Genomic DNA, 19,007 nt, shown 5'->3' on the forward strand with positions numbered 1-19,007 from the left:
AAGGAAATTTTTTCGCTGCAGAGCGTGTAGAACAAATTGAAATTTAAAGTGCATTAAAGCATTCTGCAAAAAATCAGCTTTTTAATGAAGCAAAATTTATAGGAAAATACTTGATCACTTTCAAAACTAAAGTAAAAATTTTACATTATTTCGTCCAATTAAAGTCGTGCGGCTTAGTGGTTGTCTAAGGCCACTTCAACTATATATTTTTTCCTTGAAATCGTTAGATTTCAAGCGTGTTTGAGTGCTCTTTCATAAATTTATAAAGGAAATGAATTTTATATATTTTCATTTTGTTTAAATGCTTATTTGCCACACACAAAAAGCATAAAGTTAAAATCACGTGCTGAATTGGAAATTTTTTCTTATTAAATTTTACCAATCTGTGTAAAGACGCTAAGCAAAAAGAAAAGTGTAGCTAGATAAACCGGTTGGTAGTTGAGGTGGATAAATTTATCGTTTTATTTTTGAACAATATCTAAAAAGGTAACAAATAAATAAAAATCAATGGGAAGCAGTGCCTAATAAAAGCGGCCTACAACTGGTTGCCTACCTTGGACGGGCTTGGAAGAAATTAACATGCTTATGTGGAATGGAGAAAATATTTAAAAATAAATTTGTGCTTAAAAAATTTTATTTTTAAACGAATTGACAATTAAAAGGGTAAAAAAATAATATAATAAAATATTAAAAAAGAAATTGGTGAAATAATTCAGTACTTTTTTGGTGAACACTTAAAGAAGAAAATAATACGAGAATATATTTGTAAATAATTTTAAGTCTAAATAAGCAAATCGCCGGGTACAACAAACTATTACGTAAGTGTTTTAAGCAACTTTTATTTATTTTTTATAATAATTTCCACATGTCCTATTAGTGCGTTGTCGTGCTCTCTCTCTCTCTCTCTCGCTCTCCCGCTCTAACCCTCGAAATAGTTAATAGTTTTTAAGGCGTATTTTTTGTATGCACTTATGGGTTTATATTTATGTATTTGTATGTATGTATGCATATATCATACTTATGGCATTTTTACATATCAACTTAGCAAGTGATAAATGCCGAGAAAAGAACTTAAAAATTATATTGCGCACACTATGAGCATTTCAACAATGTGACTATCAACAATGTGACTATCAACAAAGTGACAAACTGACTACACATCTTCAGCCTGTAGCTCGCAAGCTCAGCTTTGTTGTTGGCAACATTCAATGTGGAAGTAAAAGTTACCTTCAGCGCTGTTTTTCTTAACTGAAACCGCGCTTTCTTCCTCTGCTTGTGCTGCCTTTGAATGTGAAAAATGTATGTGCACAAATATGGAGTTTTTTCATTTATTTATTTGTGCGCAAAGTTACCATAGTTGTTATGACATTTTCATATTTGTTGCAAAATTTTATTTATGCTTTATTTATTTGCTGATAAAATTATTTCTTTTTTTGTGTTGATATACTCACGCAAATACTTGCGGTCTGCATTGCTAATTATTCGGACATACAGTGAGAAACTTTAATATTCGGGTTTTTATGATATGATCTTAATTTGTGTATTCTTGTCCTATATTGTTTATGGCAATTCAATTTTTTAACTATTGCCAATATATTGAATTGAAATAAATATGTCAGACTCCTATCTAATGAGAACTTGATTTTTTTTTTAATTTTTTTTAAGAATAATTCAAATGTATATTCATATAATAAAAACTGAATATTAAATTTACCCACTGTAAGTAGCCAACAACATATGTATGTAGGTATATAAACCCAAATGCAGATACAACATCAATAACCGCAAATAAAGAACCAATTTAAGAGAGAAACCGCCAAGGTTATAGTTATAGTGCCACTTTATTAATATTATTATGGCACTACTATAAGTAAAAAAAATATATTATATAATTAGTATATACATATGTATATATTAAATATGTATGTAGATCATTCGACACATCTCTGCTTTATTAAGTGTTTCGCCCAGCTTCTTTTTCAATTTGTTATGCGGGCGTTCTTCTAAAAATCTATGCAATATGCACACAGCATTAATGCATTTCGAGAAAAAATAAAAATAAAAAAATAAGAGAAATTATTATGTTTCGATATTAATATTTAATTTAAAATTTTATATTATTTTGAAAACAATCCCTTAACTCTACAAAATTATGATGATTATGCGATTGCATTGCTGGGGCCTCATTCTCATACTCATATTTTAGCTAACGTTTCATTACTCTATGTGTTTTGTTTTTGCCGCTACACATTCCCCTGACTTATGAGAGCCAACCATGTTGTACCGCTGGTACCTACTTATAACAACAACATATGAAGGTCTCAAATATTTGTTTACATATTTTCCGCTTTGTTTTTGTTTAGCTGGTACTTTTTTTTTTGCTTTTTCGCACGTTGTACAATTATCAAGTGCTCATTATATATACATGCATGTATGTGTGCTTGTATATGATTGCATATGTGTAACAATTTTGGAGTAAAAGTAATCAAAGTGTGCTAGGTCAGGCACAATACTAAATAAGTAGTACTAAAAGCGGGAAGTACACATTGGCATATAAAATTTTGAGTCAAATTGTTAAAACCCAATAATTTGATAAAAAGAAATAAAATAAAAAAATAATAATAATAAAAAAATAAAAAATATTAAATTAAAAAAAATTAAATAACAAATAAAAATAAAAAAACAAATAAATGGGGCGTGAAAATAAATGGCTCTGGCACTCGTGAGAAGGCAAAAATAGATTTTTCAACTGCAAAGAATTGAGATACCAACCTAATTTTCAGCTCGCGGTCTCCCGTTATTCTTATTTCTTCCTTTTCAATTTCTTCTAAAATGGCGCTTATTAAGTAATTTAAAAATAAATTTCATGTCCCGCTAAGCAACAAAGAACATTTACGTATCATAATGGTAAATTGAAAAATAGATACAGAGAAGTATAGAAAATGTAGAAAAAAAACACGAATTTTCAAAGCATTTAAAATGTGCTTAACGGACTTGTGTAGCCGGTAAAATTATTATTTTTACTTTTTTTTTGTTAAATTTCAAAGGCATAGAATAAAAGCTACTCTAAAAATAGCCCAGCAATTATTAACCCTGTATGGACAGGCTGTTTGAAAATTTACAAGGCATGTGTTTAGCGCAATAATGCGGGTACATACATTTATTTATACGTTTCCATGGTACAAGGTGGCGTAAAATTAATCACAGGATCCGAAGCTTTATAATTTTTGCAAATGGCGTCGTGCCGTCAACCATATTTGCCACTAGAAAATTAGACAATTGTGCGTAAAGGTCAAAATAAAGATTTCCATTTTTCAGAATCATTTTTTTCTTTTATTTAGTATAAAATTTATTAAAAAACAATACCGAAATTTTCCTTAAGTGTTTGATGCGAACCTGAAACCTAACCACTTTCTATGAAGGTTTAATGTTCGTTTCGACCACTTTTTAATAGCTAAATTTCTACCGCTTTTTTTTATTTTTTATTTTTTTTTTGCTAAATATTATTGTCCGATATTTTGCTAGAAAAGATAAAAGAAAATATAGCGATCAATGAGACAAACTCAGAAAATAGGATATTAATGGATAAAATCAAATAGTTTGACAAAGAGGCAAAGTCTAAAAACTAGACAAAGAGGCTTTCAAATAATTCTGTTGTTCTGCACTTTTGGAATAACTCTCCAGATAAAAAATTAATCTATTTGACGCAAATTATTTTTGGTGTTCCGGCAACCCAGGCATTTTTAGCATTTTTGGAAATGACAGTTTTCGTCTTAAAATTTATTGAATTCAGCAATCCAGGCCTTTTTAAAAACGGCACTTACATTTTTGACCATAAATTATATTCACTCGCACCTGCGAGCAAATATTAAGGGTGACTTGCTAGACGAATTTCTTCTCACTCAAGTCCCTCAAAATGCGCGTTGATTTGTTTTTGTTTTTTTTTCTTGTTTTGTTGCATGCGATGTTGTTCGGAAGTCTTTTATATATTCTTTGTTACACTAATAACAAAATATATTTTTTCCAGTTTTTTATTTTTGTTTAACTTCATGCAAAGCTTGGAATTTTTCTAAAAATTCGGAATAAAAAGTTGGAAATTTGGATGTATTTTTCCAGTTTTTTAGTTTTTTTAACTGTATGCAAAGTTTGGATTTTTACTACACTATTATTGTCTTTTCTTTTTCTTTTTGGAGGAAGTTTAAAATGCCTAATACATCTTCAAAGCTGCCGTCGCTATGCCCGACGCAATGGTATGTCCGGAAACTAAAAGTTTCTTCTATTCGCCACTACTCTGCTCGACTAACTTGTCGAAAAATTTACGTGCGAAAGCAACAACAAGGTTGTCGAGCAAGATTCGCTGCTAGCAAGTCTGGTTATACCTCATAAAACTGGTAAAACTCACTACTTTACCAACAAATGTACGTTTAGGCAGCTCTATTCCAGCGTTGCCAAGATATTTTCATTTATACCAGTTGCTTCATTTATTCGCCACTTGCTAAGTCTTGGCGAAAAAAAAGAAGTCTTAAATAAATAAATGTCGGAAAATGTTTTTGCTTTTAATTCCCGAACCGAAACCTCGATTCAAAAACAAAAATAAACCAAACGACCCTTTGAGGAACTAATTCCAAGGTCAAACGACCAAATTTTTTATGCCGCGCAAATCTTCAAATATATACCTACCATACGTAAGTGGACAGACACATTTATTTCTTTCAAAATACATCTCTCTTTAAACATTTTTGTTTTGATAATTTTATTTTTGCCATAAAAACAAGACAAAAGCAATAAAAAGTATTTTTGCTAACCGGCAAAATGTACAAAAAGTGTGCATTAAATAATAAATAAAAATAAACTAAAACCGCGTTCGCCTCGCCACTCATTGCCCACTTCATTTGCCGGTTTGCTGTTGACTTGAGGTGAGCAATCGGGCATACATAGTAATTGTACGTACGTAGATATGTTAATATGTGAGTATTTGAGTATGTGAGTATGTGAATGCATATATGGGCATATCCATGTTTGTGCTTGTGTAGCTGCACACACAAAATTTTTATATCTACCACAACAACAGAGTAGATGGAAGCAGAAAGAAACAAAAATTGGACGCGAAACCAACTACGAAAACAACAAAATAAAAATTGAAAAAAAAAATTAAAACATATGAAAAAAGATGTTTGAGAATGAGAAATTGCGCAGCACAACTTTTTTCTTTCACGAGACAAGACAAAATACATAAGTGGGAATGAAAAGGGACAAAAACAACAGAAAAAACAATCACATGCATCGATAACAATTTGAAACCACAAGTCTTAGATGGAATGAAAAACAAATGCTTCAGGTTTTGGAAAATACAAACAAAAACAAGCATACAAGCCATGGAAGTGAGGAAGTGTGGAAGTGAGATTGTAAAAGTAATAAGTGCCTAGAAGCAAAGCAACATTAAAAAATACATAGAAGCCAAGAAAATAACAATTATCAGTCACTTCATACCAGCTGTTTGTTTTTGTTTTTTTTTTTTGCTCTTAAATTCACGGCACGTCAACTCTCTCCACTTCAGCGCACTTCAGTTTGAATTGCCTTTCCTTTGTCTCACGAATAGTACTCAAATTGTTTTTCTGACTGCTGTCAACTGATGCTTTTTTTTTTAACTAATTTAACCGAAAATGACGCCTTTGAGTGTCTAAAGAAACTCTGCGTTAGCAAAATCGAGGAACAGGAAAGACCAAACTCACGATAATATATGAGCAGGGTTGGTAAATTTTGTTTTGGCTTGAATTGAGTGAAAGAGCTTTTAGAGAATTTTTTAAGTTCTCAAAAAAAAAAAAAACCACAAAATCATAAGATAATCACTCAGTTTTTAATTAAATGAAAATCAGGGAGTCCAGTTATGTGAGTCAAATGAGACGCCTTCCTGGGTCCCTCCACATTTCTAACTTTAGAAATCTATAGATTTGGATTGTGCAAAAATAAATGAATAATTGGCGCGTACACTTCTGTTAAGTGTTCGGCCGAGCTCCTCCTCCTCCTATGGTCTGGTTTTGTTCCACAAATGGAGGGATCTATAATTTTAAACCGACTCCGAATGTCAAATGGTTCTGTTTTTATGAGGAGCTTTTTCAAGGCAGAAATACACTCGGATGTGTAGCATTTCCTGCTGCCGAAGGACGGCCGCTATTAAAAAAATCTTTTTTGGGGTGTCATGTACGGAAATTCGATCCTACGCACACCGCTACGGCGGCCACCAAACTATCATAAGCGTACATTTTTGGGCCACAGGTTATTTTCGCGGGTCGTCTCAGATAAAGCAGAGATCTGACTATTAGGTGAGTGATTTTCCGGAGGCGTGCAAAGAGACTTTGAGGTATCTCGAATTGTCTTTCGGCAAAACGATATGTTTAGAGAGCTTGAGATCATAATCAAATGATTTTATCAGTAGGAGAATTCATAAAACAAGGTGGCGCAAAATTAATCACCTTATTGGAAGTTTTATACTTTTTGCTAATGGCGTCGTAGGGTCAAAATAAATCATCACTCATAATATGTATATTTTTATTTAATAAAAAAGCGAGTCAAAAACAATATTAAATTTTTAATTTTGCGTCACGTTGGGGTATCTTAACAATCCCCTATCCTGTTTTTAGCCCTTTCAAACTTATTAAGTACAATAACATGGCAATTACAAAACCCTTGTGAATGCCCCCAAAGAGCAGATTCTTAAAGCTTGCGCTGAATTCTCACTCTCCTGAAAGGCTAATTTTTCATACTTTCCACTTGTCAGTTCATCTGTGTAAATCTAAAACAACAAGAAATCGCTAAAGTGCATATTTTTGTTATACTTATTAAAAAAGGAGTTTATTTTTCTCTCTGCTATTTTTAGTTGTTTGTCGGGTGGCCATAACTTTTCTAAAGCCCTCGAATTTTTCTCAATATTGCGTAGTTCGTAGTTGCGGGTTTTGGTTACATATTTGCCCCTATTTGGAAATTTTTACGTAACTTGCTTTTGTGTAAGTTAAAAAGTATTCCCCACTCTTCTCCTCCTTTCGTCATTTAGAATTTTTTTTTTTGCAGAATTTCTTGCCGTTAGCGCTCAGTGATTGATGGAATTAAGAAAGAGTTCTCTTTCATGGTTCTCTTTTGTTTTTTTTTTTGTTTTTTTTTTTTTGTTTTTTTGTTTTTCGTTTTTTTTTTAACGATTCACTCTCTTTCTTTATTCCTTTCTTCTATTTATGTTATTCGCTCAGTGATTGATGAAGATATAAAATAATTGGGTCTTGTTTTATTTTGTTGATTTTGTATGATTTACTTTCTTTTCTTATGCCCTACTTTTGTTCATTTTATTTGCATTCTACGGTCATTTGTTCTCTCCGGTCATTTTAATTTCTTATCAAACCTTCCTTTTCAGCGAAAAGGTAAAAAAAACTTCTCTTCTTACCAAAATGCCATCACTGACAATTCTTAGCTTAGATACCAGCCCTGCTTCACACTTGCCAGCAAAAGTGTGAAGTTTCTTATTATACATATTTTTGTTTTGTTTTTTTTTTTTTTAGATATTTTTTTTTCAATAACCTTTAATGGAATTCTCTTGTTCTAGATGGCAAATAATCGAATTTTTATTTTTTGAACGCAAATACCATAAGTTGATCAATATTCTTTGTTGCTGCCTATTATAGTAACTTTGGAGACCATTGAATTGTGTTGGTAAAAGTGGAGGTATTGGTATAATTTGCCATATTTATTTTGTAGAATTATTTTGCAGAATTCATTTTGTTTTTATTTTGATTTCATTTAATTTCAATTTATATGCAAAATCATTCTATCATTCTATTATATTTTATTTACTAAATACGCCAAAGTGCGTGAATGATTTTTATTTAAAACCGTTTTGCCTAATTTCTTCCTCTTCTACATTTATAACAAATATACTTGTAATATACTCAGACAAGTCTTAATTAATTTTTATCACTGTTTTGTCAAATTTTTCTGGTGTGTCTTTGGTCGACTTGATTTCAGAGTTATCGTCATTGATTAACAAAACATTTTCTTCAACTTTAAATACAGTTATAACTAAATTTGCATCTATAACTAAATTTGCATCTTTATGACATCAGAATCTTTTAGTAGTAAATTAAGTTAAATAGTCTGTTCGTACGCCTTTCAGTGGCTACCGCTACATATGTACATACATATGTATGAGTAGTAGTAGTGAGTAGTGTACGAGTGCATGTACACAAACAGGTATAGTGGTTTATTCTAGATGTTTTGTAGAAATTCGTGGGAGAATTATAATATAAATAATGGGTGGCGCAAAATTAATAAAAAAAAACATGAAACAAATGGAAATGCTTTTTTATGATTTGAAAAAAAAAAAATGATTTGGAGTCATGGAAATCCCTATTTTATCCTTTACGCGCTTCGTTGCTTGCATGCTGCAACTGTCTAGCTCACGAGTGCCAAATATGATTGAGGTAGGACGCCATATGCAAAAATTATAGATTTGAAAGGAATAGTAAATGAACACTTTAAAGCCAGTTGTCTCGATTTTTTTTAAGCCGAGAACATTGCCGCGGTCCGTGAAAGTGTGCAGCAGAACCCGAGGCAGTCTATTTCTCGCCGTGCATAAGAACTTGGCCTTTCGCAGACTTCAACTTGGCGAATTTTGCGTCGGGACTTGGGCCTACACCTGTACAAGATCCAACTGACCCAGGAGCTCAAAGTTGATGACCATAGACAACGCCGTTTGTTCGCTGACTGGGCTTCGAATCGTTTGGAAGAGAACCTCAGTTTTGGGCGAAAAATCATCTTTACTGACAAGGCGCATTTTTGGATGAATGGCTGTGTTAACAAACAAAATTGCCGTATATGGGACGACACCAATCCACACGAGGCTCACCAGGTGATATTGCATGCTCGAAAAGTGACCGTTTGGTGTGGATTTTGGGCCGGCGGCGTCATTGGTCCGTACTTTTTTGAAAACGACGTTGGTGAGGCGGTCACCGTCAACAGCGAGCGCTACACAACGATGATAACAAATTTCTTATGGCCCATATTGAACCATATAGACCTAGACGACATGTGGTTCCAGCAGGACGGCGCTACGTGCCACACAGCAAACGCCACGATTGACGATTTCAACATCTACCCGCCCTTATTGAAAAACTCTTTATGATACATCGGTGACTGACACCTACCACTCTGGTATAAGCACGGGAGACATTGGATACTAACCGCGCCCATCTGCTATATAAATGCCAAAATGCCTCCTCGTACGCAATCCCCAGCTTACTAGGTCCTGGGTTGTCCCTTCGTTGACTTCGCTTCGCTGCATATCGTTTTTAATAGTGTTTAGCCACTGATAGTAGCGGCTGCGTTACCCATGTCTTTGTTGCATACTGCTTCGGTCTTCTCATAATGTGCCCATACCAGCGCGAGCAATTTTCTCTCAATTTCTTTGTTATTGGAGCCCTTGGCAGCTACTTCTGATGCGTTTATTGCTTATCTTATCTAGTTTTGTTACGCCCGATGCCCATCGCAGCATTCTCATCTCCGCCACATGGATTATTTGCTCCTGTATAGCAGACAGTGGCCAGCATTCTGAGACATACGCTACTACAAATCTAACCACAGCTTTATAAATCTTATGACAAAATTTCGACCCTATTTTAACCAGTTTAGGAGTAGTCCCTTTTTGAAGATTGTATTTTTTCTAAATGTATTGCACTCGTTTTTATAGAAAAATTTTGAGCACAATTATCGACCCGATTTTAATTAGTTTAGGACTAGTCACCTTTGGAAACCAAAATTGTCCAGTGCAATAAGATTCTACGTATTTGATGAATAGTGATCGCAATAAATTGATTATTATTGTTGTTGTAGCAACATAAACATTCCCCGTGAATATACGAGGAATGCTGCTGAAGTGACAGTCCTTGGCCGGATATAAATCCGAGTCGTTCCGATTACGTAGAACCGACTGTCGTGGGTGAGCTGTTTTATGGAATGCACAATACCATTGCAAAAAAAGGTATATATTTTAAATCGATGCGATTTTTGAGACACTTCAAATCTTTACTGAATTATACTAAAATTTAATGAACTATAACACTGCAACTCAATTTTTTTTTTAAATTCTGCTTAAAATTTGGGAATTTTGTTGATAATTTTATGCATTTTTTCTAAATTTCTTACAAAGTTTGAAACTTTGATTCATTTAGCCTTTTTTGAAGCATAAACTATGCCTTCATTGCAAATTAATTATTGTAAAATTACATTTAAAAAATTGACTGTCAAAATGTACAGTCACAAGAGAGGCGGGTGCATTTTTCTGCGATGTTTGTAGATACTAACAATTTTTCTAAATAGCTCCTCCGTAGACTAGAAAGTTTTCTCTCCTCATTAATAGGTTTTTAAATTAAGCCAATTTAATCAGCCAAAGTGGTCAGTTTCCTAGAAAAGTGTTAAGCAGCACTTAATGAAAGACTTGAGTAATTAGTTTCTGCGTGAAGCCCTCAGGAGTCAATCAAGTGACAATGCCGCCCGGCCGGATGGTGCCAAGACAAAACAAATAATCAATTTGAACAATAGTAGGCGTGGAGAGACGCACGTGTTTGCTCTTTATCCCCTTAATGTAGCGGAATAATTAAATAGGGGTAGATGAGTAGAGTGACAGCAGGTGGCTTGTTCCTCTATACCGATTCACATTCATCTCCATATATGTATGTATGTATGCGTGTGTGTGTGTGTGTACGCACTTTGACTGCCTTCATAACCTGTTTATGACGAAATATTTAGAAAAGGTGAATTGTTTTTGGCTTTTTTTTTTGTTTGTACTACTCTACATATACTGTTATCTGCTTACATTGGTGCAGCCAACCAATTAATTTGCAAGCCAATTTGTTGCGTAATTTTCACTAAACCGCTTGACTACCCCAATTTCGGCGAATTATCCGTGAAGTGCGTTCGAAAAGCGTCATTAATTATATTTCACTAATAAACGCTTTTCGCTTCTGCGTGTGTACTATGTATGTATGAGTGTATATTTGTGAATTCACCTTAGTTCTATTCTATTTTATAGTCGTTTAATTGGTCCTCTACCTTCCGGTTTGCAGTGAATTTGTTTAACAATTGGGCCGATTTTTTTCACAGTTAAATTTTAATTGGGTCAATTGTTTGCGAAATTACTCGCTTATTATTATCGAGTAAGCTGCTTTCCAAATGTAATTTTATGCGCGCGAACATTTTCATTAATTGCTGCTGTATGTGTGAGCAAGTAATGATTTTAGAGAGCGTTCTATGGAATATTTGACGTCAATATAAAGGAATTTTCAATAGGGTCAGTACAAATGAACTCTGTTTTTTTTTTTTGCCAGCGCCGAAACAGCATTCAAGATTAATTTTTTTATTTTATTTATTAATTCTTTTATTGATTAAAAAATAAAATTTTATTTTTATTGTTAAATTTTTTTGTTTTCCACAGCGCCCAATCAGCATTCAAGATTAAACTTTTTTATTTTTGATTAATTTTTTTTTATATTTTTTGTACTTCTTTTATTTTCTTTTTTATTTTTATTTTTTAATAGGACTATGAATAAGTTCGTGCGGTTTTTTTTTTCGAAATTTGAAACTTTATTGACGTAAAATGGTTACAAATTTAATATTCAAAGTATTGTCCATCGCTTACTACTACTTTTTCCCATCTTTCTGGCAATTCACGGATTCCCTTTGTGAAAAATTCGGTCGGTTTTGCCGCAATCCACGAATCGATCCATTTTTTGACTTCATCGTAATTACGGAAGTGCTGGTCAGCCAGGCCATGTTGCATCGATCGGAAGAGATAGTAATTGGATGGCGCAAGGTCTGGACTATACGGCGGGTGGGGTAGGACATCCCATTTGAGCGTTTCTAAGTATGTTTTGACCACTTGTGCAACATGTGGCCGAGCATTGTCATGTTGCAAAATAACTTTGTCGTGTCTATCGGCGTATTGCGGCCGTTTTTCTCGCAGTGCTCGGCTCAAACGCATCAATTGTCGTCGGTAGACATCCCCCGTAATCGTTTCATTCGGTTTCAGTAGCTCATAATACACAACACCCAGCTGGTCCCACCAGATACACAGCATAACCTTCAGGCCATGAATATTCTGCGCCGACGTCGATGTTGAAGCATGGCCAGGGTATCCATACGTTGCCCGACGTTTTGGATTGTCGTAATGGACCCACTTTTCATCGCCAGTCACAATTCGATGCAAAAAACCCTTTCTTTTGTGCCGTTGAAGCAGTTGTTCGCATGCCATAAAACGGCGTTCAACGTCTCTTGGCTTCAATTCATACGGCACCCAATGGCCTACCTTTCGGATCATTCCCATGGCTTTTAAACGTTTGGAAATGGTTGATTGATCAACTCCCAAAGTTTTTGCAACCTCTTCTTGCGTTTGAGCCGGATCTTGATCGAGCAATTCCTCCAATTCGGTATCCATGAACTTTGGCGGCGCACCCTCGCGTTCTTCGTCTTCCAAGCCAAAATCACCACTTTTAAAGCGTGCAAACCACTTCTGGCACGTTCGCTCAGCTAGAGCATGCTCACCATAAACTTCCACCAAGATACGATGACTTTCGGCTGCTTTTTTCTTCATATTAAAATAATGAAGAAGAATTCCCCGCAAAAACACATTATTTGGCACGAAATTCGACATTTTCAAGTGTGGTAAAAATATTGTTGTTTACGCTTCAAATAAAAAACTTATACTGACGTTTGTGCCTTACGACAGTAGCTCTCCAATGAATGTTTGGAAATGTGGATCGATGGAATAATAATCAAGTTACGCCATCTGTTGTAAAACCGCACGAACTTATTCATAGTCCTATTAAATTTTCTTTGACAGCGCCCAAACAGCATTCGAGATAAATTTTTTTTTTTTTTCATTTTTTATTAATTTTTTTGTATTAATTTTTATTTTTCATTTATTTTTGATTTATATTTTTTATTCTTATTTTTTATTTTGTTTTTTCGAGAAGTTCACGACTGAGTAATGTTTGGAAATAATTAAAAATTACTAACGAAATTCTTATTCGGTTCACTGGCCGCGTTCACAGGTCATGGTTTTGGAAACTGATTTTAGGTTCATTAGCGTTCTAAAGATTTGCAAGCATTTGAATTTAGCTTATTTTAACCTCCAATTAGTATATGAATTTATGCCCCTCTCACAATCACTTCACTATGCAAACGACCCCGTCGTATGCATAATTCACATGCATATGCACGTATGTGTGTGTTAGCAGTGTAGTAAAAAGGTTACTGCACATTTTTTCTTAAACCGCTAATGCGTCAGCAGCATACGAAGTTCACTTTTTAATGACACATCCGATTATTTATCGACATTTTATTTCTCCTATTTAATTATCTAAATTTAGAACGCCACTATTTTTCAAAATTAAGCAAAAAGTGCATCTACTTACATTTTTTGTGGGACGGAGCAGGTCTTGAACCTAAGTGTGCGCACATCTAAAGTCTATTTATAAGAAAACTTTAAGTTTTTGTAAGTAGTTTTTTCATAATAATAATTACAGTTCAATGTGAAAATTTGTTATTAAATACTTTCTTTGGCAAAACTGAATGTTTAAACAACACAAAAAAAACAAACATTTGTAATAAACAATAGTTTCCTTTGATCTGTTTCGCATACATTTTCTCAATTTGTTAAAAAAAGTGATCATAATTTGCGGTAGCTAATTTTAGATTTTCACTGCTTAAATTAAATACCTGCTGGTTCACTTTCTAGTTGTTGTTGTTGTTGTTGTAACAGTAACTTTGCCCGGTCAGTGTGGTGTAATCACCGGTCGTCTTCGTCTAGCTCATCTAACGGTAGGCCCAGAAAACTAGCTGTTCCGACATGTTGGGTCCAGAAGGAGAGGGGTGTTAAATGAGTGGGTTTGATGGGCCATGTGAAAAGGTGGTTAGTATCGTGCGGGGTGCCTTCACATGCCGTTAACTTTCTAGTAAAAATATCAGATCGAAACCTAAAAAAGGTTCCAGTTTTCCCACCGGGGTTATGCCAAAATATTTCGGGAAAATCTTAAGAGCTCACGTATATAAAGTTTTTTATAAATATGAGTAAAACTAATTAAAAAAAATTTAAATCAAGATTTTTATAAATACAATTAAAACTAAAACTTAAAACTAAATAAATAAAAATTGTATTATATTAAATTTTTTATTTATTTTTAGCTTTCTCAGCTTTTTTGAAAAAAATAATATTAAGCAAATTTTAAAATCCGAATTGAAAAACAGAACAAAATAAAAAAATTTTTGTTTTTTTTAAAAAAGTATTTTCGCCAACAAAGTTTTTTAGATAAATTTTATCAGAAAAAAAATACGAAACAAAAAATAAAAGTCACTTTTTATTTCTGACGCTCAAGAAATAAGCTTTATTTCCTATCAAAAGAAAACAAAAAACAAACAAAAAAAAATATTCATACTCGTATTTTTGAAAAAAAAAAAAAATATGCCAAATAGTTCATCAGACAGCACTCGAAAGAAAATTGATTAAATGTGTGATAGTATTTTGATAGTTAGTGCTGTAGCAACATAAATATTCCCTATGCATATACGGGAAATGCTGCTGAGGTGACAGTCCTTGGTCGGATTTAAATCCGGGTCGTTCCGATTGAGTAGAACCGACTCTTTGATATATAGATTGATCTGGTTTATTTAAAAATGGAAAGGTGATTTTTAATAAAAATTTTTACAGATAAAAACTAAATTTTTTTTCTTCGAAATTTTTTTAATCTTCAAGTATTTCATAACGGTGATCTAAAATTATCCATATTCGAAACAATTCTTATATGATATTTCGCATTTTTAATTTTTTTGAAAACAAATATTATTCTCGGTCCCTGGTTTTCAAATTATATATATATTTATTTCTGATACATGAAATTTACATACAAATATGCAATCAGCAAGAATTCAGAATGCTAACACAAGGCGAGTGAAAGAGTTTACTTGGAGGGTGAGTTACTCTCTGGAGCGCAAGAGCCCACAAGTTGATTTCGATACTGCTGCTTTCGGATGCTAGCAAACGGATTTGAACTTTGTTGTGCATTTTCTCCATATAGAAAAATTTCGGACATTCGTTATATGGAAAAAGTGCGTAACATCATCAAGGGGAAAAGTTATAAAAAGACAACTAGATTTTCTAGCTGCTTTAAACTTGCAATTAATTGTACTAAAATTATGATAAGTTTTGTTTTTTTTAATTCTGATAAAAAATTTTAAATTTGTATGAAAATTTGTTAAATATTTTTTAATTTTATATGGTTTTACGTTAGACAGTGAGACAATTTTATAAAAAAATATAAGACATTGAAAAAAAGCACAAAATTTCTTCATCCGATTTTGACGACTAACAAATAAATACTTTCCACATCAGCACTTAATTATGAAGTACCAACATGAAGCGAATATCATTTTAGGCGAAAGGAATGCAACTTCTGACAAAATTTATCCAGCTCATGGATTTCTAAGTACACCTCTTAGCTGCAAGGCTACTTCGGTCGCAAATCCTTTTATGTAAGTGGCTAAGTGGCTATGTTTTCATATAAGCTCTCTAGTAGACTTATTTATCCACTTATACAATACTCGTGTATAGAGTAGGCGACTAAAGTCTTCATACAACCACAAAATATCAAGTAATTGCAGTAAAAAAAACTTTCTAATTAAATTAATCTAAAATGCGAACAAAAATCTAGAAAAAAAACTTATTTCGGCGTAGTAAATTTTTTTTCATGTCTTTTGTTTAGCAGCGGGCCGTTTTTGGGGATGTATTGAGGTGTATATTAGGGTGCAACATTCTACATACAAAACAGAAAAATCAAAATGTTTCCCATACAACTTTTTATTTTACAAGACTTCCGCCAAAAAAATTCGAAAAAATATTAAGATTTACGTCAGTTGAACCCATTTGAAAGTACCTCTAAAAATCCCGTTACTTTGCATTCGCCGCTAATATATTTAGACAAATATTTTTGACGTCCTATGCTCCAATTAAAGTTAAAGGAAAAAAATAAATAATACATTGTTTTTGTGCAGACCTTTTATATTGTATTTAAGTTATTGTTTTGAGAAAATATTGAAAGAAAAACAAAATTTTTAAATAAATGTCAAACTAATTCTATGTATAACCTGCAATTTCATTAACAGCCTTCTGCTAACCGCTCTCTTTCTTTATTGTTTTTGGTTTTCTTTTTTTTTTTATAAAACTCAACGAACGGTCCCTTCTTAAGATCAAGAATCGCCTGATTACTCAATGTTACTTGCACCAAGATTTTTATTAAGATTTTTTTTTAATTAATTAATTTTTCATTGAACTCTGCACACTTTAAATTTAACAGTTTTATTTTTCACGTTACCCAATTTTTTATTAACAGCAAAGGAATATTATCGAATATTCCTTCAACTTTTAGTAGTCGGTATTTAGGCGCATTGTTGCGTTCTCACCAATAGGAAAGTTACCATAGAGTCAGGGGAAAATATTTCTTCATGCATATTTCTAGAGGCTTTATTTACTATAAGCATTTTTCTATTCTATTCTATTCTATTCTATTCTATTCTATTCTATTCTATTCTATTCTATTCTATTCTATTCTATTCTATTCTATTCTATTCTATTCTATTCTATTCTATTCTATTCTATTCTATTCTATTCTATTCTATTCTATTCTATTCTATTCTATTCTATTCTATTCTATTCTATTCTATTCTATTCTATTCTATTCTATTCTATTCTATTCTATTCTATTCTATTCTATTCTATTCTATTCTATTCTATTCTATTCTATTCTATTCTATTCTATTCTATTCTATTCTATTCTATTCTATTCTATTCTATTCTATTCTATTCTATTCTATTCTATTCTATTCTATTCTATTCTATTCTATTCTATTCTATTCTATTCTATTCTATTCTATTCTATTCTATTCTATTCTATTCTATTCTATTCTATTCTATTCTATTCTATTCTATTCTATTCTATTCTATTCTATTCTATTCTATTCTATTCTATTCTATTCTATTCTATTCTATTCTATTCTATTCTATTCTATTCTATTCTAATTCTAATTCTATTCTATTCTATGGCAAAGGTTGCCACCCTTTTGTTAGACCTCATGCACAGTTGGCTGATTTGAGCCTGATGCTCAAGTTTAAATTGAATTCCTTACAGTCGTAGATGTGCCCTCCTGACTCGAATGTACACAGCCTTATTGCCATTAGTATTTACTTAACTGGTATCTAAACAAATGTACATATCTACAAAATTTGAAAAGAAAACATTTATTCTTAGCTTGTCATTACTTGTTAAATAATTATAATCCGAAGGTTATTTGCATTTAAATTTCCCTAAAGCACTTCTACAAATATTTGTGAGTGTTCGGAAATTCAAGCAAAAATAGAATTTCATGTCATAATGCAAGTGCTAATTAATTTACGCGCAAATATCACTCGTTAACCGACCGGCTGACGCGCAGATTGGTGCCATTAAACGCCAACGACGACGTGAATGAACTGAGCTTCACACTGTAAATATCTAAAATGTACTCGTAAGTGCACGTGTGTAAGTACGCATCTGTGAACTTTACAAAAAATTAAAAATAAAAAACCAGTTAACTTGACTTTTGCAGGTTTTATATGAACCAATCCTGGTTGTTGATTGACAAATTTAATACAAGGTGGCATTAATCACTCTATCGGAAGATTTATAAGTTTTATAAATGACGTCAGTCACATTCGACACTTGTGAGCAAAACAAATGTAATACAACGTTTTGAAAAATTAATCACTCTATAATTTTTTTAAATTTTACACTTGTGAACTAGACACCTGCAGTAAACAAACAGTCAAAAAATGGAACGCGTAAAGGAGAAAATAAAGAATTTCATCACTTAAAATCATTTTTTTTGTATTTAGTAAAAAAGTTATTAAAAACCGAACTTGGATGATTAATTTTGCGTCACCTTGTAAATGAGTCTTTAATATTTCAAAATTTTCAAGTGCTAAATCTGATCCGCATTGATCTTACATAGACCAGAACTAGTACCTGTAGTTGCCGCGGAGCTCTAGGGAGGCATACGCTACAAATCTGCCTCGGGTTATTGCCCTTCCATGCGAATAAAATGCAGAAAAAAAGTCTAGTCTGTCACTCGGAATGTGCCCGAGAATATATCCAGCATTTCCATCATTACACCCTAGTTGTGCCATAGTTTCGTCGCGTGGGATGGCGCAACCACCCTTAGTCCGGTTGCCAACTAAACAATAGTTACATTTGTAGCGATGTGCACCAAAGCAACGTAAATTCTGATTGTTGAGGATTTCAGCACCAAACAGAATTCAGCGGCTAAAACTTTCTATAGCGCGGAAACAAACAGCTGTGCGAGGCGGCTTGTTATTTTGCGTATACAACTCTAGAATAAATATAATACAATTACAAGTGACCAACAAATTTCAAGGCAAGGGAAACAAATATCTAGGTCGAAAGAGTTAAAATATGCCGCTAGTTGACTTCTTTGAGATGCTCAGAGCATCCAACTTTTACCTTCACCTTCACTGTTTAGCATTTCAAGAGATTTGCTGACCCTTCCAACTAGGACTATTGATGTGCTAAGAATGTCTGCTATGACATTTTCCCCTTAATCTGACGCCTTTTCTCTTTGCCTTTTGTCATGCGTACGAGTATATGCAAGCTGAATGGTTGACATTAAATTAGGTGCATGCCTTTGCTTAATACATGAATTTAGTAGTGTTTCAAACGTTCTTAATACGAACGATGTGTGCGACTTTTGAGTCGTCGATAGCCTGCGGGTTACAAGTGACTGTTCTCACTTTTGCTGAGGCGATTAAAATTGTTTTGTCAAATGTCCACATATACAATTACATCTAATTATAATACTTACGCAGGCATTTGTGCGTACATACATACATACATATGTACATTTGCATGCGTACACGTGTTTGCACC

The 19,007-nt window shown here is 33.1% G+C and overlaps 1 protein-coding gene across 1 annotated transcript in view; it reads left to right on the plus strand.

Annotated features, from left to right (window-relative positions):
* Nucleotides 1-231: 231 nt before the first annotated feature.
* Nucleotides 232-19,007, plus strand: part of LOC129244688 (5'-AMP-activated protein kinase subunit gamma-1-like) — a 133,771-nt gene continuing 114,995 nt past the window's right edge. The window contains exon 1 of the mRNA XM_054882469.1: nucleotides 232-818. The gene's annotated coding sequence lies outside the window, so the exon portion shown is untranslated. The remainder of the gene's footprint in view (nucleotides 819-19,007) is intronic.

Source organism: Anastrepha obliqua, chromosome 1, assembly GCF_027943255.1.
Source record: "Anastrepha obliqua isolate idAnaObli1 chromosome 1, idAnaObli1_1.0, whole genome shotgun sequence".
NCBI classification, from domain to species: Eukaryota; Metazoa; Arthropoda; class Insecta; order Diptera; family Tephritidae; genus Anastrepha; species Anastrepha obliqua.